The 27,151-nt window shown below is 34.7% G+C and overlaps 1 pseudogene; it reads right to left on the reverse strand.

The window, feature by feature from the left end:
• The window catches only part of LOC123825134, a 42,838-nt pseudogene extending 18,729 nt beyond the window's left edge, over positions 1–24,109 (reverse strand).
• Between the last annotated feature and the right edge of the window lie 3,042 nt (positions 24,110–27,151).

The raw sequence follows: 27,151 nt of genomic DNA on the forward strand, positions 1-27,151 counted from the left end.
AAATGAAGAAAAATCCTATTTGCCTCTAGAGTTTTTAGGAAGATATTTTTAAAAAGAACCCGAAGTCATGCTGCCCTTAGCCCTAACCAGCATGGCTTGAGTGTTGTACAGCAAAGCAAAAAGTTGGTGGTTTGATTCTGTGTCAGGGCACATACCTGGGTTGTGGACCTGGCTTGTGGACCTGGATTCTGGTTAGGGCACATGCAAGAGGCAACCAATCAATGTTTCTCTCCTTCTTTTCTGTCTTCCTTTCCCTCTGTCTAAAAATAAATAAATAAAATATTTTTAAAAATACTGTCCTTAAATAAATAGTAAGAAACTTTTAGAAACAGAAAAAAATAGCTAAAAATACATTAAAAATTTTATTCAAGAATTGTAAAGCCAGCTGATTTATGATATTTTAATAATTGTAAATGTCAGCAACACAAGGCTCCAATAAAATTTATGAATTATTAAGATAATTCACAATTTATGTATCTATCATAAAACATTTTTTAAAAAATAGGTGATGTACTGTGACAAAGAAATATTTGACAAAAATATTTTTTAAAAGAGCTCAAGTGTTAATAAAAAAGTTATAATGCCCAATTACCAACAGTTAAAACATGGAATGAAAGGCTAAATAATTGTTGTAAATGTTATTAAAATATAATTAATTCATAAAATATAGTTCTCAAAAAGAACTGTGAATAATGTGAACATGTATGTCGAGGGTATCTTTATTGAGGGTGGCGAGACAAAGGCAGAGATGGAAAAGGAAGCAGGCCCTGAGGTATGGGAAGAGCTTGAACTTTATTCTGAGAGCCAGGAGGAACCCATGGGAGGCTTCAAACCAGGAAAAAAACATGATCAGATTTGTATTTTAGAAAGGTAATTAAAAATGAAATAAACATCAATAATAGTAGGTAAGATTGAACCCTGACAGCCCATTTAAAGGTCTACTTCAAGAAGCCAGAAAAAGGATGATGGGTAAAGCAGGGAAAATAAAGACAAATAAAGAGATATAAAAAGGTATTTATGACATTCACTGAGGCCGTTCTCTCTTTGTTTGATATGTGCACACATATAGGGAGGTACCCCAGACGATTCACATTCAGTGAAGATAAATGAAAATAATAAAGTCATCCTGATGCAATGGATCTTCAAATATTTATTATTGCTAAAAGAAAATGTACAGAGTAATACTACCTTAATTTTAGTTCTGTACATAAAAATCATAATCCTTGTCAAATTTCACCTGGTGAAAAGCAAAATGTCTAGGTAGAGTTTCCCTGTGTCTGAGTCAGCTGAAACCTGCTGTTTGTTTTTGTACTTTGTTCCTTGTGTGTTTTGTTAGGACATGGACAACTTGATCTGATAAATTTGAGTGCTTGAATCAAGTGTTTGAATTCAGAACATGAACAGTAAGGTGTGGGATGTGTTAAGTGTTGTAAAAGAGCCTAGCATTCTTCTTTGTGTAAAAGAAGATTTCTGTTCCCATGTAGTAATAGTGAAAATCCATGTATCAATAATAAATAACTAGGGAGCATAAATGAGCCTTTCCTTACATTTTACAGCAAAATATAGTCCAGGGATATGCAGTGTGCTAGTTAAAACCTAGAGTCCTTGCCTGAGTATTTTTACTGAAATACATTGGAATAGAATTTTTTTGAGATTATACAATTATTATATCAAAAACTAAATTTTATCTATTGCTATTTGTAGCTTCATGACACTGTCATTAAAACATGAAAAGTGAGTTTTTTTCCATTTGTCTATACATCCATTACGTATTGTCAATATTTGCCTCAAATATTTTAATTCTTTGCTTTGAATATATAAATATACAAATCATTTTACAGTTGCAGTTGAAAATAACAGTTATATTTTTTGGTATTCTCCCATTAGAAGAAAAATGAATTGATTAGTGTGCTGGTGTGGACATAAGAAATTCTAACTGTTCAAAGTTGGTTAAAATGAGATTTTCTTCACAGCACAAATTATCCATTGCATTAATTATTTGCAGAGGATATGTAAAAAAAAAATTGTATCACCAAGAAAAGCTATATAAAGTGAAACACATTGTTATCAGGTGAAATACTCCTGTTTAGTATACTTTGAAGTGTATGACTAAGACAGGCTGGTCTCATGAGGACTATGGCTGACGGATAACTGTGGGACAGGAGAGAGGCCCTGCCTTGTTTGAACAAAAGCTTCCATTTCTGTAGCTGACCCATTAATGCATTGGGGATATTTCATTCTCTGTCTGATAATTTTTTACTCTGTAAATAAGAGGACAGACTTCATTTAAGGGTTTCCACACAAAATAGTTCCTTTTGTAGTTGACACCATCTTGCTTATTAGTTAAATTTTCAATGCAAAAAACTGAAACTGGAAGACACACCAGCGTTCAGGCTGCCTGTCACTACCAAACCCAATAAGCAATAACAGCAATTGAATCTTTATGGGTGCTTTATTCAGATGGCCGATGATCTGAGAACATGGAGGGTTCTCACCCAAAAGAACTGTCTTCCCTTTTCTTTCAAGGCCAGACTTTTTATAACAGGGGATAAACAAGGTGCAGTGAGGGGTTTTGAAATTCAGGGAGGATTAGGTAGAAGAAACTGCAACATTCCTGTCCTGGGCAGTTAGCTGTTCCTGGGGGCAGTTGTCATCTGTCTCTCCCTGTAACACGAAGACCCTGATGCCTCCATCTGCCCCCTGGTGGTAATCTTTAGCAGTGCCCCAGGAGGTTGGCTGTCTGTCTTCCCAGGAGCTAGTAGGGGCTTACCTTTAGTTTCTGAAACAAAAGTTTTAGCACATACATTACTTACTAGGCATAACTTTACTAGGCATAACCTTACTAGGCATTACTTTAGGTATAACTTTTTACCCTAAAATAAAGTTGTTGAACTCTTGAGTCCCCTATGAAAACCATACCATACCTGCTAGAGAGTTAAAACACGAACCAGCTCAACTTTCTTGCAATTGGCCCAACTGGGTGGTCTGAATGGCTTCATTCATGTATCTCAATGTATCTCATGGTTATCCCAATAACAGCAGGTATGGTGAGATTAATTTGATAACATTCATGTGTCTCTCATCATCCTGAAGACAGGTTAGACTGGGCTTTTTCACCTGGCAAGTGGGTTCTAAAAGCTGCAAGAGAACAAACACAAAAGAGAAGTGCAAAGATTGTTTTGTCATGTTTGCTATTGTACCATTCATTGAAACAAGTCACAAAGCTAACCCAGAAAAATTTGGAAAAAAACTAGAAAAGGATATGGGTGAAGGGAGAAGGACATTTTGTATTTAAATTTTATAATTATGTACACCTATGTAATATGGCCCCTAAAGAATGTTTTAATGGACCTGATCTTAGGGCCTTTATCATATGATTTTTGGATTATCTTGCAAAAGTGTATTGACCCAGCCTTAGTTTGTTATAGATGCTATAACAAAATGTCATAGGCTGGGTCATGTACAAAGAGAAGACATTTATTTCTCACAGTTTTGGAGCCTTGACTTAGTGTCTAGTGAAAGTCTGCTTTCTTATGTATAGATAACTGTCTTTTCACTGTGCTCTCACATGGCAGAAAGGTCTAGGGAGTTCTTTGGGTGTCTTTCATAAGGGCACTAATCCCATTCATGAGGTCTCCACCCTCATGATTTGAGAAGTTTTCAAAGGCCCATCCCTTAATACCATCACCGTGGGGATTAGAATTTTAATATATAAATGTTGGGAGGACACAATAATTCATTTGGTAGCATACAACATCAGGCACACACCCAAGGAGATTTGGTCTTATGTTAAGTGATATTGATGACAGGTTTAAGGAAGCGTGTTTTTGCTTTAGATGGAGAACTTCCAGGAGGAAGGGTCAATAACCCTGCTTTAGTGTGGGAGTGGGTGGTCTGACACATGACTTACTAGGTTGGGTGAAGAAGCTAAGCAAAAATGAAACATGGTCAGGAAGTCTTGTGGTTTTGACCATGTTCTTCTTTGATCTGTGTTTACACATTATTTTTGATTTGTCTTGTTTTTTTCTTCATCAGCCATGATTATGGAGTGACCTTTTTGGATATTGGTATTCAAGAAAAATTATCGTGTCTCCTTTAGTGCTAGTTCAGCTGCCAGCAGATGACAGTTGAGGGTTTTGTTTCCTTCAGTCTCAAGTACAAACAAACAACACCGAAGATGGGACTGAAGAATGTGTGAGCAAATATGTGTTTGAATTGAAATCTGATACCACATGGATACACATTAATTTTCTTAGCCATTTCTCACTACTGAGCAAGTCCATGAGTTCAGTCCTCCCTCATCCACTCCTGGCACTCAAAGAAGTGGAGGTTAATAGACCTTTTTTCTTTCACTGTTTGTGCTTTGTCTGCTACAAACAATACTTAATGTACAATTATAAAATGATAAAACAATGACAGAAAAATCTGACAAAAATATATTTGATTGATGTGTCTTTGTTTTGAACTACTTTAGCATTTTACAGCAACAAGAAAGAAATTACATTGTAACATTTTAATTTTACCACAGTGTCAATCCAAGACATCCCTATTGCAAAAGTTCCCATATAATTCCAGAACCACATATTTGACATATATTGTGTTTTGATGATATCCTTTTCTGTCAGATGCATATATTATTGTTGTGAAATTTCATGGAGTCTGTTTCTATTATTTCATTATTTTGTTCATTAGATTCCACATATAAGTGAAATCACATGGCATTTGTCTTTCTCTGACTGGTTTATTTCACTCACCAGAATAACCTTTAGGTCCATCCATGCTGTTGTAAAAGGTAAGATTTTCTTCCATTTTATGGCTGAGTAATAGTTTGTTGGGTAAATATACTACAGCTTTTTTATCCACTTATCTACTTATGGGCACTTTGGTTGCTTACAAAGCTTTACTATTGTAAATAACACTGCAGTGACTAGAGGGGTGCATATATTCTTTCAAATTAGTGTATTGGGTTTCTTCGGATATATTAGCAGAAGTAGAATCACTGGGTCATAAGGCAATTCCATTTTTGCTTTATTTTTTGAAGAACCATAGTTATAGAGAACAGACTGACAGCTGTCAGAGGGAAAAGGAGTTGGAGGACTCTGTGCAAAGATGAAGGGATTAACAGGTACAGATTGGTAGTTGCAGAATAGCCACAGAGGTGTAGATTACAGCAGAGAGAACATAGTCAATAATATTAAGAGAACTATGTAAGCAGCCAGGTGGGTACCTGAGGCAGCAGGAGCACCACTTTGTAAATACATGATATTCTAACTACTTGCTGTACATCTGAAACTAATACAGAATAATATTTAATGTAAACTACAATTAAAAATAAATAATAAAAAAGAAAAATATACGGAAAATGGATTTTTCCCCAGTAGTTGTGGCTGGATCAGAAATAGTTATTATGACTTTATTTTTAAAACAATTCTCTAAAATAATAATAATTCTCTAGAAGCAGAAACCTAAGCTCAGAGGCGACTACAGAAACAGCAACAACAAAATGCAGAAATCAAAGTGCAGGACTTCCCACAGCATGCGTGACACATTTTGCATTCATTGTACTTGGTTCTCAAAGGACAGGGAACTGGAAATGACAATCTGGTTTTGCTCTGGGATCCATAAGGTTGGTATTGTAAACAGTTGCACTTTTAGTATAATCATTACCCTTGAATTGAGCTAGGGTCACACTTGTGTTATGACTGACAAACTTTAGATACCTGTCTGTGGAGACTGTTCATTAACCCAGATCAGGCTGTGTTCAGCCCTCATGAAATACAATTGCATTTCCATGGGGTTGCAGAAACTGTTTTGGAATCAGCATTAAAGGCTAGGAAAGATAGGGAATTAGAAATTAAATACTTCTGATGAAAAGCTGTGCATATGAAGTGCTATATAATCCCTGTCATGGCATTAAAAGCAAGTGATTTGCTCACAATATAATGTGTGTGGAAACATTGAGAAAATAAGTTTGCATCTAAGTAAAGAATTTTGGGGAAAAAGAGATTGGAGTCTTTCCAAAAAAGGGAAGAGGGGTCAGTGACACATGTGCTTGCACAAAATAGGTTCTGCAGCTGTCAAAGCATGTAGGCTCCAGGGATTACCTGCACACCGTGGAAAAGTAAGTTTGCAGCATCTGGCAGAGACCATTTGCTACCAGTATGATGTTAGGCCAGTGCAGTAAATTGAAGTGAAAATTGATCATTTTACTATCAAGGAGGCATCCAAGAATAATAGATTCTAATATAGAAGTGAAGATAACTTACTAGTCTTTTCCTAGTTTTCATGTTCAGAAGTCATCCATAGCTTTAGACCTTAAAATTCATCTTTCTCTGTGGTTTAGTCAATGACAAACTACTCAGGTAGGTATCTGGGCCTAATCTCTAGGAAAAGCTCAGCATATTATATTTCAACCAGAGACCTTGACAAATATAAATGTGCCCCCGCAAAAGAAGGGGCTCAGTTGAGGCAGGGGCATGTGTGGAGTCTGAAATTTTATAGGACAGTAATGTGGCATGCCTATAAGACCTTCCTTATTTCTTTTTAGTCAAGTGAATTAAGAAATGAATAGTAACTATAAGGAAAGATGTTCCTCAGCATTCTTATAAATTCTTAGTATGGATAGCAAAGTGCCCCCAGTGGACCCACTCACACTTGAGGTGATTTAGGAATTGGGAAGGCTACAGATTCAAGTTTGGGCCGGACAGAACTCATACTGGTTAGTGGTCAAGGTGCAAGCAGTTGAGTCCATTCATAAGAAACACGTATTCATAAACTGGGAAGCTGTATGCTACAGGAAAATCTAACACATGGTATCTTGGTACTTAAAATGGATATTATTTTCCAAACTTCTTATATAACAAGATTGTGGCTCTGACCACTGATTTATTGTGGCTCCGAACACAGATGTTGCTGTGGAGTTAAAGGGCATAATCTTTATAAAGCATTTATCACAATGGCTAACATGGTAAATATCTAATCAATATCAGCAATTTACTTTTATTAATAAAAATAGTACTACTTTTTTTAAGTAATCAACCTATTACATATGTACACTTGTATGTCTCTTGTTGCAGCTAAGAATATGAAAGTATTCTGTAAAAGCTTTGAAACCTGTAACTTACGCATCCAAATCAGGTACTGAGAGTGTGCCATTTCCTGAATTTGTTCATTTTAAGCCTTCAGATTCTCATGAAAAGCTTAGTGTGCACGTGGGAAGAGTGCCTGAACCTACCATGCCCACAGTGCTGTGCCTCCTAGGCTTTACTTAGTCTACAGTGGCAGTAATGTCTGCCCTTAGCCTTTCAGATGCAATTCCATGAGTCAGCTCTCCTAGTCCACCTTCCTGTAGCTCTTTTGTCAATACACTTGAACCATTGCCAAAGAGGTGATATCAAAGTGGATATTAAGTAAACAAAATAAAATGTATGCCAACCTAGTGAATACAAAAAATAAGGGCATTGATTTCTTATTACAAATGGAAGGGAGGTAAGAAGGAAGGATAGAAGGAAGGAAGGAAGAGAGTTTTGTTTTTATTTTTGCCTTTTTTTTACAGGAGAAAGACATTGAATGTGAAAGAAAATGAAAGGTGAGAAAATGGAGAGGGTATGCACTAGATTCAGGATAATTACAGCACAAAATGTCCAGAACTGTGAGAAAAAGAGAGGATTAGATATGGCAGGTGACTACTACCTCACATATGAATTTTCATGTAACATGCCCAAGGCATTTGAGGATAATTTTACAAGTTACTTTCTGTACCCCAAGTGTGGATGGGTCCATTATTTTTTTTTTCTCCTTTCAAAACCATAATGAGGTTTAATCTGTCTATCTTTCAAGAATATTTCCTGCTGGTAGCTGTCACCTCTGCTGCCACTCATAGTCAGTGGGGATTCTAGATCCTAGTTCACTCAAGGTGGGAATGACCCCCTACCTCTGAAGGAAATACATGAAAAGGATCTTCTAGCTACCTATCCCCCTTAGAAAAATACAAAGAGGTAACATGCATCTACAAAATACTTATCAGTATTTATATACTGAAAGTAGAGTCCCTAGAGCAATGCCTGAAGAAAAATGAAAGTTAGGAAGAACAAAGTTTGAAGTTTTCACAAAATCAGACTTTTTATTGTTCTGCATAAGGAAAGATAGTTCAAAATTTAATGCCACCCAGAGACACATGTATCCATAAATATCATTTCTATTCCTTAGTTCATTCTAAGGAACATTTTCGAAATGTTCACACTTGCATTCTCTCTCTCTCCTTACCTTGAGGCCTTTCCATTTGAAATCATACACCTCTCTCACTCTTTGGCAAATCACCCCCCATTTACAGGAGACAGTGACACTCTGTGATTCCTTCCAAAATTCTCATTCTGTCCTAACATCAGATGTCTTAGTCAGGAGGATATGGGTGTTTGCCTTGTGAAGATGTAAATGCTCAAGGTGTCTTATGAATGCTAATCAATGAAGATAAACTAAATACTATTACAAACTTTCTTTAATTGAGAGCTACACATCAGCTGGCTTCTTTACATGGAAGGTAGTCTGTTAAGGTAGCCCTTCTGTCCAAAATATTATTTTTTCTGTGGTAACAACCTAATGGTATATCGAAGAAAAAAAATTGTTCCTCTGTTTGGAAGGATTTGGTCCTGTCCTGTGAACATGTCACTATCCAATTTTTGTGCTAAGGAACAGTAGTCTTTGACCTGCTCTGCCCTGTGGCCTGTGCCGCAAAGAAGCTGCAACAATTGCTGTTCTTTTAGTTTATTGAGGAAAAAGTAGAGGCTCCAATTCCAGGCTTTCCCTTGAGTAGGAACCTTTAGGAGATGCCAGTTCTTTCAAAGGCAGCAATCTTGCTTTTACCACCATGGCAGACACAGGCAAAGGAGGCAGGATCATTTATGTCCCTTTTGAAACTACGCTCTCCAATATCTAATACCAATGTTGGCAAATCAATCCTAAAGAAAACCTACTGTTTCCAATTTTGTAGTTTATCCAGAAATATATAATGAAACAAAAAATGCAATATTAATTGTATTATTTTACCAAATTTTTAGGAGTTCTATTGCTAACAGGCTTTGTAACAATCTAAACCATTTATCAAAAAAGAAACAAAGTCATACTCTTTTAAAATTATGATCTTTTGGGTTTAAAAACAACATTATTCAATGCCATTTATTTATTTTATATTCTTTATTTGTTGTTTGTTTCTCACACTGTGTGTTCTGGTTCAGGATAAGCATATCTGACATTTAATGGATCTATGTGCAGCATGTTTGAGTTTTCAAAATGAAAACTGTCAATATAAATGTATATGATTATATGTATTTTTTATAGTTTAAACATATACATGTAACTGTTATTTTGCACTGCTTTATATAGAATGATGTTCAGATACAATTACTTAAGGAATAATCTACTGCTTGCAGTCAATAATGAAAAAACTCAGAATATAAAATTTGTTTCTCCATGGGGACAGTATTTCCCACAAAGATGAGTGTTAGAAATGCATGGAAGTGTTTCCAGTCATCATGATGTTTGTGTAAATATTATGGGTGGGGCTAATCATGCTGCATGTTTAAAAAACATGTGTTTTTGCCATACAAGGAAGAGTTCTGTGTCCTTCACACATTTTGAAAGTATCATAAAGAATCATGAGGTCAAATATATGTATGTGATTGACTAATTTTAGTATTTGATTACATTTTACATAAACAGATAACACATTATGATATCATTTTAATATACACCGACATTTTCAAGACTATAATGCATACAGGGCCTGCTTCTCTTGGAATTTTGACCAAAATTATTTTCCATTTCAGAAAATAATGTGAATGATGGAAACATACAGTTTGCAACATTTGGTCATTGATAGAACACACCTGCATTAATTGGCATTCGTATTAGCATTCATACTGCATGCCAGCACACAGAGACACACTCAACCCACATAGCAAAATGTTAAATATAAAATGTAGTATGTTGAGTATTTTCTTACTCCTAATAAGCACAATTTAAAATTTATAAGTAATTCATCATGCATAAAAATCTATAGAAATTACTATTATTAAATATATGGAGGACTTTCCTTTTTCCATAACCCTTACTCTCTTCTCTCCTGTCACTGTGCTCTCCCTATATGGCAATTCTCATGAAAACTCATTTAATTCTTCCAAAAAGCTGAGACCCCCTCTTAGTTATCCTGGGCATGAAACAGTGGGTAATGATATTATAATTTTGCTAACCTTAATTGACTTTTCAGAACATAACTTGTAGAGAACACACCATGTATACATGTATATATAAACATTACTTCTAATATTTAACCTTATTAAATACCTATAAAGTAATTTAACAAGCATATAAAAATTGAAAATATTATTATGAGTTTAGGTTTTTCATAACATTTATAAAAAGGCATTTATAGATGATGTCACATGTCAGAATTCAAAGTAAAAATCTGGCTACCACTTTGAACAACTGATTGTGTTTACTATTAAATAAACCTCTTCATACAATTGTGGTATTATGAATTACAATTAAAGGTTACATTTTCTCTAACATACCTTATTAACAGTTCATTCAATAATTATGAATTATGTTTTTTAAAAATAGAGCATCCATTATTTTTATGATGTAACATAGACTCAATATATTTTCTATTTTATAAATATGTTTATGTTATTAAATTTGTATATTAAAATATAATGGAATTCTCTCTAATGTTGAGAACTGCCCTGACTGGTATCAGAAGCTGTAACCCCCACCTAGGCTAAGGCTAAGGGAACGCCCTTGGAACCGTAAGCCAGAAAGGAGACAAAAGCTTATCTCCCTGGCAGGAGCGCTGCTTCATTCTTAACTGAACCCCAAAGCTTGGTCGGTTAGCCAAAGACGGGTAAGATTCCCCAAGGGGGGAAAGATCTAAGACAGGCACGATCACTTGGGAGACCCCCAAAAGAAGGACTTTGGGGGCTGCAGCAAAAGGGGGTGATGGACCCTTGCTCCTCAGCTTTGACATAGCCCGAGTTCTCATCATCTGGGAAAAAACCTCCTTATCTCTTGGTTGCCTTAGTTCCCTAGCTCCACCTAAGCCTGAAACAATGACAGGGTGGTACAGCTCTGAGCTGAAAAGGGCGGATTTCCTGGGTCATCAGACCTAAGAAAAAACATGTAAATTCCTGTGAAACCTTTGTTTAGAATGCTCTCAGTTGAATGAGAAGGGTCCAAGGAGGAAGTTAGTTTGTTCCTTAAAGTCTTACAGCTCTTTGACCCTGACTCAAAATAGACCTGCAGACTTCCTTGTTTTCTATGGTTCCTTACTTCCTCGTAATGAGTACTGTACTTTACTTGAATTATTATGCAAAACAAGCCCAATAAGAGCAGGTTTGGATAAATCCGGCGTGCTCCCCAGTAGAGGGGGTGGCCAGTCCGTCCCTACTTCTCCACAGAAACTAGTCTGTCTCTGTGCATGTTTTTTCTTGCGTGTTTTCGACGAGCCATCCACAGTGTTCCGTGATCACTGCTGGCCGGTGACCCACACATCACTCTAGTCATAATAATTACAGCCTTGTAAATGATTTTTCATGTTTCAATTTTAGATGTTTTCATTTATTTGTATTTTATACTTTTACTTACTACTATTTTTGTCCTGAACTTTTAGCTATTTATCGATTACTAATTTAACCTTAACTATATTTTTCCAAGGAAGCATCAGTAATTGTCATTTTTAACTGTTTCCCTTCATTTCATTATGTGACTATATTTAGATAACACAGGTTTTTAGAGTGAATTTCAATGAAGAAATAATATTCAGTAGCATGTATGAGGCTACCTTAATATCACATTATTTCTGGCTTTTGTTCTTTGTAATTCTTAATAGCATCTTTTAAAGAATATGTTTCCCTGATAAACAGTAACCCAATCATTGCATTAAATAAATTAAATTTAATTAACTTTATTACATGTTTAAATAATTAAGAAATAAATTCATTATTTTGGATTTGTAACAACAGAGATTTCTTCAAATGGGTAAGATTTTCCACTGGCTTTGTAAAATATGCAATCCAATATAAAAAAGTCATCAACCTTATGATTAGTTATTTAATGGTTAAAATAAAATAAAATAAAATAAAAATAACATTTTGTAACAGGCAACTTTTTTAAGTAATTTAAATTTCACTGACCATATCGTTTCATTGCACCACGGCCACAGGTTCTTTTACATATTAATCATGGTTTGCGTTCACACTAAACACGCACCTGTTAGAGCAGGGGTGTCAAACTCATTTTCACCTGGGGCCACACCAGCTTTGTGGTTACCTTCAAAGGGCCAAATGTAATTTTAGGACTGTATAAATGTTACTACTCCTTAACCAAGGGCATGGAGCTCTACATTCGGCCCTTTGAAGGCAACCATGAGGTTGATATGGCCTCTGGTAAAATGAGTTTAACACCCCTGTATTAGAGTAAAAGCAATAGTGATGGTGTGCCAGCACATTCTACTGAATTTACTACTTGGAGCTTTATAGGAAAATTTATACATTTTTTATAAAGGGAAAATTACAAGAATTAGATAAATTAAATAAATGAATTAAGAAAATTTCAAGAATGAAAAATTTCTTGAACAGAAATTTACAAAGAAGACATAGAAATAGCCAACAGGCAATGAAAAAAGTGATCAATATCTCTAATCATCATTCAAATACAAATGACAACCATACTGAGATATCATCTCACATCTGTTAAAATGTACGTTTTCAAATAGACAAGAGATACTAAATGCCGGTCAGGAAGTGAAAAAAGAAGGACCACTTGGACAATGTTGATGGGATAATAAATTGATGTGACCACTATGGAAACTTGTATGAAAGGTGCTCAAGCAATTAATTTATTCTTTGAAAAAGTGTCTACCTTCCCTGTTTTGTGCCCACTTTTCAACTGGTTATTTTGTTTGTAGCAATTAAGTTTTATGCATTTCTTATAAGTTTCAGACATCAACACCTTACTGATATGTGGTTTGAAAATATATTCTCCCATTCTATAGGTTCTTTTTTAATTTAATGATGGTTTACTTTGCTTTTGGGGCCTAATGTAGCCCCACTTATTGATTTTTGCTTTTGCTGTCTTTGCTTTTGGCGTCAAATATAAAAAAAATAATTGCCAAAACCAATGTCAAGTAGCTTACATACTATGTTTTCTTCTAGGATATTTATGCTTTCAAGTCTTATATTCAAGTCTTCAAACCATTTTAGTTGATTTTAGGGTATAGTGTTAGACAAGGGTCCAGTTTCATTCCTTTGTATATGGCTAGAGGAGACTGTCTTTTTTCTCTTATATATTCTCAGCTCCTTTGTCAAAAAGTAATTAACTATCCCTGGCTGGGTGGTTCAGTTGGTTGGAGAATCATCTCATACACCAAAGGGTTGTGGGTTTGATCCTGCTTCAGGGTACTTACCTAGGTTGTGGGTTTAAGTTTGATTCCTGGTCATGGTGCATATGGAAGGCGACCAATTCATGATTCTCTCTCTCACATTGATCTTTCTCTCTCTTTCTATTTCTCTCTTCTTCTATCTCTAAAATCAATAAATATTTCTTATGGTGAGATTGTAAAAAAGTAACTGACTGTATATTCGTGGATTTATTTCTGGTCTCTCTGTTATGTTTCATTGATCTATGTGTTTGTTTTTATGCAAGTGCCATACTATTTTGATTACTATAACTTTGTAATATTGTTTGAAACCAAGAAGTGAGATGCCTTCAATTTTGTACTTTATTCTCAATATTGATTTGGTTATTTGGGATCCTCTGTGGTTCCATACAAATTCTAGGGTTTTTTTCTCTTTCTTTGAGAAATATCATTGGATTTTTGACAACAGTTGCATTGAATCTGTTGATTGCTTTGTGCAGTGTGGACAATTTAATAATACCAATTCTTCTAATTCATGAGCATGAAATATTTCATTTATCTGTGTGTTCTTCAATTTCTTTCATTAATGTTTTATAGTTTTCAGTGTACATATTTTTCACCTCATTGATTAATTTATATCCAAAGTATTTTATTATTTTTGATATTTTAAATGGAATTATTTACTTAATTTGTGTTTCATAGTTCACTGTTGTAGTATAGAAATGCAACTTATTTTTGCATATTAATTTTGCATTCTGCAACTTCACTGAATTGTTTTTTAGTTCTAATACTTTTTTATGAATTTGTTCAGGTTTTTTAATATATAATTTTATGTCATTCACAGATAGAGACAAATATACCTCTCTTTTCTGATTTGTTTACTTGTTCTTTCAGGACTGTTCAGGAAGCAAGTGTGGGTATCTTGTCTTTTTCATGATCTTTGAGGAAGGGCTTCCAGCTCTTCATCATTAAGTCTGATGTTTGCTATAGGATTATCATATGACCTTTATTAGGTTGGGGTACCTTTTATCTATACTCAGTTTTTCAGAGTTTTTATCATGCAAAGATGTTAATTTTATCAACTTCTTTTTCCATATCTACTGAGAGGATCATAAAAAATATTAGGTTTTATTTATGTTGAAGCATCCTGACATGCAAATATAAATCACACTTTATCATGCTGTATCATTCTTTAATATTTTGCTGAATTTGATTTGCTAATATTTTGTTGAGGATTTTTGCATCTATGTGAATCAAAGATATCAGTCTGTAGTTTTCTTTCCTTTTGGTATCCTTCTTTTTGGTTTTTGTGTCAGGATAATGCTGTTCTCATAAAATGAGTTAAAAAGTGTTCCCTTCTCTTCAAATTTTTGGAAGACTTAGAGAAGGATTGCCATTGCTTCTATAAATGTTTGGTAGAGAGCACCAGTGAAGTCATCAAACCCTGGTTCTTTTTTATTGGGGAGTTTTTGATTACTGATTCAGTCTTCTTACTAGTAATCTACCTGCTCAGATTTCTATTTCCTTCTTTTGTCATGTTTGTTTATTTTTACTGATTTTTCAATTACAGTTTATTTCCCTTATTCTCCCTCTGCTGTATAATCACCATACTGTTGTCCATGCCCCAGAGCCATTTTTCATTTTTGCTCAAACCCTCAACCCCCTAACCCACACCTACCTCCATAACTGTCATTCTGCTCTTTATCTATATGTCTGTCTCTATTTTGCTTGTTAGTTAAGTTTGTTCATTAGAATCCACATGTGAGTGAACTCATGTCACATTGTCTTCCTCTGGCTTGCTTATTTCGCTAGGCATAATGTTCTCTAGGTCCATCCATGCTGTCACAAACAGTAAAATTTTCTTTTACTCCCAAGTAGTATTCCACTGTGTAAATGTCCTGTAGTTATTTTATCCACTCATTTACTGATAGACACTTGGGCCACTTCCATATCTTGGCAATCATAAATAATGCTGCAATGAATACAGGGGTGCTTATGTTCTTTTGGATTAGTGTTTCAGGTTTCATAAGACATATGCCCAGAAATGGGATTGCTGGGTCAAAAGACAGATCTTTTTTAAATTTTTTGAGGGATCTCTATATAAAGTCTCCATAGTGGCTCCACTAATCTACATGCCCACCAACATTGCAGAATGGTTCCCTTTTCTCCACATTACCATCCACACTTGTTTATTAGTTTATTGATGATAGCCATTCTGACAAGTGTGAGGTGATATCTCATTGTGGTTTTAATTTGCATTTCTCATATGATTAGTGATGTTGAACATTTTTTCAAATATCTATTATCCATCCTTATGTCCTCTTTGGAGAAGTGTCTATTCATGTTCTTTGCCCATTCCTTTTTTACTTTTTTTAATTGATGTTCAAATACAGTTGTCTCCATTTTTCCACTACCACTTTCCCCTTCCCTAGACATGCCCACCTACCACCTTCAATCCTACCCCCCTTGGTTCCCTCCATGGGTCCCTCATACATGTTCATTTACATCCCCTTCCCTTCTTTCCCATGTTATTTCCCTCTCCCTTCCCCTCTAGTTACTGTCAGTTTTTATTGATTACAATGTCTCTGGCTATATTTTGCTTGCCAGTTTTCTTTGTTAATTAGGTTCCACTTATAGATGAGATCATATGTTATTTGTCTTTCCCCACCTGGCTCACTTCACTTCTACCCATGTTATTGTGAAGGGTAGGAGCTCCTTCTTTCTTTCTGCTATGTAGTATTCCATTGTGTAAATGTATCACAGTTTATAGACCCACTAATTTAGCAATGCTTTGCCAATTTTTTAATTGTTTGTATTTTTGTTTTGAGTTTTATAAGTTCTTTATAAATTTTGGTTATTAATCCCTTATCAGATACTGTTTTGTTTTCATTTTGTTGATGGCTTTGATGTGGTCCCATTTACTTTTATGTTCTTTTGTTTCCCTTGCCTGTGGAGATATATGGGATAAAATATTTCTATGAGCAATGTCAGATTTTTAATGTTTATGTCTGTCAGTTAAGTCTACTCCATTTTGAAATTATACTTGTGTGTGGTGTAAAAAGGTGGTCTATTGATTTTTCTGCATATTATCTGTCCAATTTGCCCACATCATTTATTTAATAAACCATCTTTAGCCACTTGTATGTGTTTGCTTCCTCTGTCAAATATTAATTGGCTATAAAGATGTGGGTTTATTTCTGTGTTCTTTATTCTATTCCATTGATTTATGTGTCTGTTTTTATGCCACTCTCATTCCTTTATGATCCAGTCTTGGTAAGTTATATATTTTTCAGAATTTACCATTTCTCAGGTTTTCTGATTTGTTGGTGTATTATTGTTTATAGTATTTTATAATCCTTAGTATTTCTATTTTATCAGTTTTAACATCTCATCTTTCATTTTTTATTTATTTGAGTCTTCGCTCTTCTTTTTCCCTTAGTCATAGATGCAGACTAATTGGAAGCTGGAACCTCAGGCAGCAGTAGGTAAAGTATGCATTCAAACCTCTTCCAGAAAAATCTGGGAGATTGGTGTTTTTGTCTACATCTCTGTATTGGGGAGAGAGGGACAGGGGATAGCTGCAGGGCATGCTCTCAGGTTTTTAACAACTATTTCTTTCTTTGTTACAATATTACAGTCAGTGGGACTCATTAATGCCAGCCACATTAGCTCTCAGATCTAGCTGATTTGTGGGCTTGTACTTCAGGCAGCAGTCTTAAAAGTTGTGATATTATATGTGCAGTCCAGACTGTTCATTTTTCAGGGAGAATCTGGCAGCTGGGAGTCCCCTCTTGACTCTATGTCTCTGTGTTGGAGCTGGGATTTATAACCACAGAGTGTGTCTCAGCTTTTCCTACTCATTCCAGTGTGGAGGAGTCACTCAACCAGTTTCTGGATTTCTCTGAGAGAATGGTTCCATGGAGCTGTTTGTTTGGTGTATCCATGGGAGGACAGGAGTGCGGGAACCTCTCCTGCCACTGTCTTGATTACATCCTGGGTTTCCTTCTTAGCTCTCCATTTCTGTTTAAAAAAATTTTTCACTGAGTTCTGAAGATTAAATTTCTATATATCTCTCCAATTGTTCATTTACCTCTCCATCTTCTTTGTTTATATATTAATTCTATTCCTCATCATGGGTAATGACTGTCTTCTTTACCCCATCAGTTTCATTGTTCACATTCTCAAAATTGTTGTCTTTGGCCTTAAATTGTTTAGGTTCTACTTGAAATTATTCAGCAGCTTTCAAAACTACAAAGATAATATGTAATTTTATTCCTAGTCTGAATTATGCCCAGTATTTGCCTTATTGTCAATGATGTGTTAATCTTTACTTCTTCCATTACCTATATCTCCAAAATGATATTAAAATTAAACTAGACAGTATCCAAAATGCTGTTAATCTGTAATTGTGCCAGGAATTGTTTTAATTGTATCAACATAAAAACTAATATAGGCCATATACCAAGGATCTCATCAAGAGTTGGATCTCATGGTTCTCTACGTGTGTGATTCTGGTGCAGCAAAATCCACTTTTTTTGTCATGAAACACCACTGCATTGTTTTATGGTTATTAATTTCAGTCCATTAAGCAATTTGTATTTCTCCAAACTCATATCCTTTTTCTTTATGGATATTTGAACACGTTGGTTTTCTCTATTATATTATTTTTTTTAATTATAGGGAGCTTAATCTAAACTACTTTATAAACCTGTACATTCTTTTGTATAGTTATTTATCCAAGTAATTGTTTATTAAGTGTTCCTTTATTTACTTGAAATATATGTACCTTTTTTTAAAGATAAATTCTGTAAGAATTTTTGGTTGGAGATTTTTAATAAGTTTCAGCTGAATAGGTCATGAGGACACAATTTGTTACAATGAGCAGCATTTTGCTTGACACATTTGTTAGGAGTGTTCTTGGCTGATTGATTCCTATTTTGAAGAGTGATTCAGTATTTGGTTGGTCTATAAATGTTAACAAAGTAGCAATCATTAGTAATATTTCTAAAAAAAAGAAAGTGGATAAATCATTGCTCAGGTTGAATAATCATGAAATATCACATGACATACATTTGATAGTTAAGATATTTTTGTCTAGAAACAATAAATTGGGTTAGCAGGCCATGAAAAACCTTTTATCTTTATTTCTATGTAAAAGAAAATATAAAAAATGATCTCTGGGGATGCAGAGGTGAGCTAGATGGAAAATAAAAGATGGTTGATATAGCTATTGCTCATAGTAGGAATGTCCCAGAGTGGCTACCACTCTGCTATACCATTCTGTAGTGCAACCTTTCTATGTATTGGTCATTTATTTCTTTAATTTCTCGACAATAGCATAGTGTACTTTTCTTAGTTTAAATTAGAAATGCCTTCTAAACATTTATCTTCATTGTGACATCGTGTAGAAGCTTCAGGGGTCTTCCTGTTCAGAGAGTAGAATTTCTTAAAGTCTTTAAAATATAGTACCTATAAGTACAGTGATGTTAGATGTGATATAATCATTTTTAGTTAAAATATATTTCTGTTTAGAAGTTATGCATTATACACTGTAAAAATATAATGCATTAAAATAAGTCTTGGAGTGAGTTATGATATACAGTGTTAGCCACAGTAGGTGAGTATATACAATATAAAGCAATTTTAAAAAGCACTCAAATAATCTGTCAAATCATGAATATCTTTGAACAATGAAAGCATTTATTATTTGTCCATTTGAGCAAAATTTTAAAAGAACTCACCTTAGGCAGAAATCTTGTAGTTTTTACATTTTGCAGGCAATCTCAGATCATTCATCCTTTTTCCTAGCTTAACTAAACATAGCCAATGTCTCTGCTTTCTGATTCTCCTGTGTTTTTTTTTTTTTCAAATCAGCAAGAGTTAAAAGAAGTAGGTTCCAGGGTGGGAGGTGGGGATGAGTGGGGTGGGGAGTGTGGTGGGGTGAAAATGGAGACAACTGTGCTTGAACAACAATTAAAGAAAGAAAAGAAAAGAAAATGTGCTAATATGCTTATATATCTCCAATGTAAATCTCTCTCTGAGTCCAGTGGTATAAGTACTGAAACCCAGATGGTGCACACCAAATATTTTGTACCCTTAATCATTGCATTCTCCTAATGTTAAACATTATCCCTATGGTTAATGTTGTTTTGACCTGTACTAAAACATATCTCTATGCCTGCTGTTTCTACAATTCCCCTATGGAGCTTTCTAGCATGTGATATAATATTGACCTACACTTCATTTTTAAATATAATATATTTATATTTTTTAATCCATTCAATGGAGTCATTCATCTTTTCCAAATATATGAAGTTAAAATGGGAAAATTTGACTGTGATAAGTCTCAAGAAAGTCAATATGCTATTTGATTTAAAATAAGGGATTCACATTTAAAATTATTTCTGTCAGATTGTTTTTTATGTATTGGTAAAGTAATAAGTACCAGAAAATTAAAATATCTGTAATCTCTTTTCTATTTTCTTATCCTTTTGGAATAAAACTCTGTATTATTATTCATTGGAACACATGAGACAGCTGCTACATTATAAAATTATGGTTTGTTTCCTATTATGACTAAAAATAGCTAGTGGGAATCTAATTCAGAGAAGTATAACACTGATCTTATTTTGCCTTTAAATTTGTAAATACAGCAGATGTCTCATCAGCCTACATAATAAATAACTAAAACATTTTCATAAATAAAATTAATAGCATTAAAAACTACAGGAACATCTTTTAGCAATATTATCTTAGATATTTTACTAAGTTAGGGCAAAGCTGTGAAGAACTGAAAATAAATAAATGTTTTGTTGATAACAAAAGAGCTTTTTACCAGGCTATCAAGTTGGAATTGTTACAAATTAAAAGGAGCAAAGTCCTTTTGATCATTCTAAATTATATTAAGAAAATATGTAAGTGAAAAAAGCTATATAGTAACAAAATAATTGTTGCTAAATCACATCACTACATATATAAATCAATATGTACACAGATAAAAGTGAAAACATGGAAACATTTGAGTAAATGTTTATATTTCAAGTGAATGTGTTCTTAAGTCCTCCAAAAGAAAAAAAATTTCCAAAGTAAAATGTAATGTTATATTTTACAAATTTTAAATGTAAGAAAATTAGTCTAAGTGTCAGTTTGACAGAAAGTGTTCTAAATCTTAAATGAAAAATTAAGTATAAGTATTCTTTTTATATTTCCTGAGGGAAAATTACTTTTGTCTAAATTACTACTGCATTTGGTTTTATTGTTGATGTAACTTTTTCCCATATGATTCCCCATTAGTTGGTTTTGTTTGTGTCTCACTGACATCAGAATAAATGTAAATATGAAATTTTTAAAAAAGTTTTTGTATATATGAAAGAATATTTAAGTTGATAAAAGGTACACACACGTACACACACTGATGGCATTGCTTACAGATTGGATTGTTTACACACAGCCACTCACATGCACATATTTATCAATATGCACTCAAGTTCCTTCCCCTTAAGGTTATTGTCTGTATTTAAAAGCCCATCCATTGTTCCTTGGTCCCAAGCTTAAAAGAAGTTGTAGTTCTCTTCTTAGAAGTCAACATTTTAAACTAATATCTTATATCCTCCACATTCAACCTCTCTGGAAATAAAACATGTTATTGTTTTCCTATTTTCAAATTCTAAAATGCCTTATATATACCTGTTCAATTTGGTTCTGGTAAAAACAATTTCTACTTAGTGGTATATAATCCTTAAAAATAGTTTCCTATTTTCTTTCAATATACATTTTCTCAATTGATTTAATGTATATACTTACATATTTTATATTTATATAAATTTATTTATTGCCCAACTGAAACTATTTCATCACCTTCTGTGTTAGCAGAGGAAAAATAAAAACATTTTACTACTTTTAATATGAATTTAACTAAATTAAAAATTATAATGGACCTTAAATTATAAGAAACACAAAGTATGTATATATCATAAAAGATAAGTACAAGATAAATGTCCTAAGAGGCAAGAGTTTAAATATTAAAGTACTCAAACAGGTATGGTTATGCCATAGGTTACTTGGGAAAGATTACACAGTAACAAATAGAATCAAGTAATTGATTCAAGTAATTGCTCCAGATACATGATAACAAGAATTTCCATCTTCTTCTTTTCATATATGACTTTAAGATAAATATTTTAAAGATTTAAAAAGGTCATGTCAGCTGTGGTTGTTGAAGGAATTGTTTGTTACCCACCAAAATAGTTACTGTTTGCATTTGTACAAATAATTTGAATAGCACATGTACAGGACAAATGAATCCTGTGAATTTTCTGGATGTAAATCCTGCTGGTATTTTAATGCTGAGTGAGAAGTCTGCACAATTATAGATAAATTATAATTTTTAAAATTTTGTATCATTGCATATTTTTATGGAAAGAAGCACTCTTTTTATTGTTTTCAAGTTACAGTTTTCCCACCTTTTCTCCCACTGCTCTCCCCTGTCCCATCCCCCTCCCGACTCCCACAGTTAATTTCCCCATTGACTGTGCCCATGAGTCCTCTATTGTGTTCCTTGGCTTATCCCTTTCCCTTCTTCCCCCATTATCCACCTCTCCCCTCTGGTCACTGTCAGTTTGGTCTTTATTTCCAAAATTCTGGTTCCATTTTGCTCATTTTTTCTTTTGTTGATTAGGTTCGACTTACAGGTGAGATCATATGGTGTTTGTCTTTCACCACCTGTCTTATTTTACTAGCATAATATTCTCCAGTTCCATCCATGCTGTCATGAAGGGTAGGAGTTCCTTGAAAGATGCATTTTAACAACAAAAATTTCCCAGTGCCTGCATTGAGCAGGATTGTCTGTGTTACAGAACCAAATCTGGTATAACACTAATTACATTAGTGGTATTTACCATTAAAATGTGCAAGGCGAATAAGGTGTAGCTTCATAAATGTTTGTTTTTTACCTTAAATTATTATTAATTCTAAAGATTTTATTTTTTTAGAGAGATAGGAAGAAAGAGAGGAAGAGAGGGAAGGAAACATCAGTGTGCAAGAGATACATTGATTAGTTGCCTCTTGCACACCCCAACTGGAGAACTAGCCCACAACCCAGGCATGTACCCTGACCAGGAATCGAACCAAAGACCTTTTGGCTTACAGGCCAATATTTAATCCATTGAGCCACACCAGCTAGGACTGAACTATTATTCAGTTTAGTCAATCATCTTTGTTAAGCACATATATAATGAAAGCAAGGCTAATGCCAAAGCCTGACTGATTTGACCCATAAAGATAAAATGAAGCAGTTTTAGATGTACATAGTTTACTACTTACAGAGGAAAGACTACTTACTACTTACATGCTCATGCCAATAGTGTCATCGGCCATGATTCAAAGATTCTCATAAAGTAAAATAAGATGATGCTGAAACACAATGGGCTGGGCAAATGCAAAACCAGCTGTGGAAGCTGTTTTGCCAAGGAGATAATTCTAGGCTGCAGCTGTGCAGCCTTTTTCTTGAGGTCTAATCTAGGGACAGGAACAAAGACATTCTGGGAGGCCAAACTAAGCTGAAATTCAAACCTTTGTCTATAAGGATATAAGCAAAATCTCTAAGGTACCATGGTAGTGCCATTCCTTTATAATGTCCAATATTAAATGTTGACACATAAGAAAGTATGATACATGCACAGGCTGGTGTGTCTCAGTGGACTGAGAGCCAGTCTGTGAACCAAAAGGTCACCAGCTTGATCCCCAGTCAGGGCCAGGTCCTCAGTAGGGGGCACACAAAAAGCAAACACACATTGATCTTTCTCTCCCTCTCTTTCTCCCTCCCTTCCTCCCTCTAAAAATAAATAGATAAAATATGTTTAAAAAGAAAATGTAATGAATTTATTTAACTTGTTATTTTCTTTAAAAAATGAAAAACAATTGTAAACTATTTGTACTCTAGTAAAGTACCTCATATAGGACCATAAATCTTTAAATAACATAAAATTGAAATAAAAATATTATAAATAACCATCTGAAGAAAAGAAAAGCAAATTGGAAAAACCTGTGAGCTGATACTTGGAAGAAGAAAAAGAGCTGGGTGATTATCTCATTCTTAAAGTTTTTCACCAGATAGTGGTATGAAGTGTCTAAACTAAGATAAAATCATTGTCTTACTGAGTGAAATATCAGAGGACAGGGTTTTCAAGGATCCCAGTGAGAAAAGAAATCTAGTAAAGGAGAGGGCAATGGGGCAAGGGCAGCCCCAAATTTATACATTGTCTAAATCTCTGATTGCTCCTTGAACTATGCAGTTGAAGGTCAAGGTTTCAGAAACATAGCTAAAACCTCTCTTAATCTCATCTCCATTGTTCACAGGCTTCTCAGCTTCTTTCTTTGCTATTTTTCATAAGTATTGACATTTTCTGTATAAGTTTGGCATGAAATACAACCTAAATTCCTTTATTCCCTTGAGTTAATGAAAAAAGACTGTGGGTAGAATGAACTTTATTAAATATTTAAGTAGTAAAGCAAGTTATAGTTCAAATTATTATAGTAGTATTATTCATGTTAGGACTGGCCTTGCATAATTTTTATTGACCATTTATTCATTTAATCCATTCAATTAATCTTTATTTCTTTTCATACCTTCTGGACCCCAGGCTCTATGCAAGTATCCAGAATAGGATGCTGATCAACAACAAGAGCAAGAAAGCTGATCATGTTTATAAAGCTAAATTTTAGTGGAAAGACAGAAAATGAAGAACAAATGGCTAATTTACCAATATAATAATTAATTATAAGTTTAGGTAAGTACTATGGTAAAACATATTGTATTTTCTAACACAGAAAAATATAATCTATGCTGGTAATTTTTCAAAGACATAAGAGTTTGTCTCTGATGTGACATTACATATTAAATATATACAATAAGAAACCAAACGTGTAAAAAAATAAAGACAACAGAACTCAAAACAGAGGAGTTTGGATGTGGAATATATCTTTGTGCAGAAAATAGAAAATTTGAGGAGCTAGAAAGCTAGTATGAATGGAATAAAATGAATGAATCAGTGTTTCTTCAAACCCAGCATGGAAGAGAGAGGCTCCTGGCAAGATGAGCAATACATTAGAATCTAATGTAAAGTAGTAGTAGTACATCCTGTATCCTTTGATATATTTTATTGGTTAGAAACTAGTCATAGGTCATGGCTATACTCAAGGGAAGGAGATTATTCAAGGGCTTAAATTCCATCAGGCAGGGATCATTGATGACACCTTAGATAGAGTCTGTCTGTCACCGGGGGCTGAGCCCTCACAAAGAGTATGCTAGGAATTGTATATAAAAACAATGGAGGAAATATTGAGTCTTTGAATATTGTTAATTTTTCTCTTTTGATTCTTGTCAGAGGCTGAGCTAGTGGAATGTAATATCCCATATCACCTTAATACAATTAGAAAGTTATATAACATAATGTGATTTTTCTGTCCCTCAAAAGGCTGGTTTAGTTTTAATTTACCATTTAATCTTTTGGATTTTAAATTAAAAGTCTACTGTTAGTGACAAGATGCTATCAGGAGTCCCCTTTTAGTAAGATAGAAAAGTTAAGTATGCCACAACCACCCCTCCTATCCCAGTTAATTCACTTTAAGTTTTATTGCTTCTCTGCCCAGTTTTTCAATCCTAGCCACCAATTTTGGAATTAGTAGTTATTTCAAGAGGAATATTAACCACTAGTTCTAGGCTTAATTATTTACCCCTGCATCAGACTCTTGCCCAGCAATTTCTTAATGATGTGATGGCTCTCCAGTGGCTTCAAAGATTTTTCCAAGCTTCTCTAATTATTTTCAACTAGAAGTTTGAGCAAACTTTTTTGACTGCCAAAAGGAAAAAGAAAGTTATTGTACTGCTATTTAAAAACATTACTTTACTTGTGACTTGATTACATTTTTAAAAAACTTTTTTTATTGTTGTTCAAGTACAGTTGTCTCCATTTTCCCCCCACCATTTCCCCCACCCAAGCCATCCCTACTTCCCACCCTTGATCCTACCTCCCTTTGGCTGTGTCCATGTGTCCTTTGTACATGTTCCTGAAAACTCTTTTGTCTTCAATTTTAAGTATGTTCAAATATCTTCCACAACAAAACTTATGAAAGCTGCATAAAAATGTGTTATAGAAATTATTAAAAATGCATTTTCCATCAAGGATCAAAATAGCATTTCTACTGGGTCTCAGAGCAGCTTTTTTGTATTCTATTCTGAAATAACACAAAGCCATAATTCTACCCCAGAATATGAATTATGGACAACTAAGTACACAAACACTAGTTATTCTCCTACAGATAGACCCAGCAGGAGGAATAGTAACATAGAGAGCTCAGATAATGGCATGCTCTTATTTTGGTACATAAAATAGCCATCCAACAAAATTCAGGGCAAAGTTTCCTATAGTTTTAAAATGTACGCTCATGACTCCCTCTTCCTGGGTTAGAGTCTAGTGCTGCCTCCTCTTTACTATAGAAACCTGGACAAGATATTTCAACTACATGGACTTCAATTTCCTTACCTTTGAAATAAGGATTGATCTCAATCACAATAACTAAACCTTCCTATCTCATAAGATTATTTTGAGGAATATATGGTTTATTGTATGTAAAGTCTTAGAATGTTGCCTGAAACATAGTATATGGTCAATAAAAATATAATCTCCTCCAAAATAAAAGAGTAGAGCAATAAATGGAAAACCTGGGATCTTAGAGTCATTTATTCAAAAAATAAATAAAGGAATAAAAAGAACTTCCCTGGGGCAGAGGGAAACACAGTTTCAGAATTACAGGTGTGACACAGCCCAGACAGAAGGGATTTCAGCTGGAAACTCTAAATGGTGTGTCTTTCTTAAATAAGTTAAACTGATATATTAACTGACTTATTTGATGCTCATTAAAAATATACTTAGAGCTCTGTATAATATTAGTGCTCTGCCACTTACCACAGAAAATATATTCCTTTATCTCCCTAATGAGCTGTAAAACAAGCATAGACAACTCACAATGTTCTTGGGAGTAAAGCTGGTAACTACAGGCAGCCTGAGGGCTGGGAACAGGAGGGGCCCCCAAGGGAGATGGAGCTATGCAATGGGAATGGGACCTAGGAGCCACTTATACACCAAATACGCTCCTTGGGAACAGAGTTTGGAGGTTCCAGTATGGAGGGCATGGTGTGCAGCCAAACAATGCCTTGGTGAGCTACCCAGTGCCATAGCAGAATTTGCATCAGAAGGCCAGGCTGTAATTTCATGGGACTGTGAGGCCATGTTACCTGCATGTGCTTATCCAATGTCTGCTCCCAGTGTGGTCGCCCTGTACCTTGCTGCCAGATGCCTTGCACTTCCCACTGAGGCTGCTTCCTGTGCTGCTTGAGACTCTGGTAGAGTTGCCAGGGTTCCTTTTTCTGCCACTGGGCCCCAAGTGTGGGCAATTCCCTATATGTGGGGAGTAGGGTATAGAAGGCTAAGAGTTGGCAGGAGCCAGGAAAGTGTCCTGCCCCCAACCAAGATGGTGCCAGTGGGAGGTTCTTACACTGAGCATGGCTAGCAAGTAATTGGATAAAGGGAAAAGCCTTCCTACCTCCTCCTGGTACCAGATTGGGGGTGGGTACAGGGGAATGCAGGAACATGGTCAATAGAAGTAAAAACGGCAGCAGGGAGAGGTGCTATATCAAGGAGACCTGTCAGTTTAGTTTGAGGAAAGAAGGGATTGGTTGGGAGG

The sequence above is a fragment of the Phyllostomus hastatus genome, unplaced genomic scaffold (genome assembly GCF_019186645.2).
Source record: "Phyllostomus hastatus isolate PE091 unplaced genomic scaffold, TTU_PhHast_1.1 phas_contig_62, whole genome shotgun sequence".
Classification (NCBI taxonomy): domain Eukaryota; kingdom Metazoa; phylum Chordata; class Mammalia; order Chiroptera; family Phyllostomidae; genus Phyllostomus; species Phyllostomus hastatus.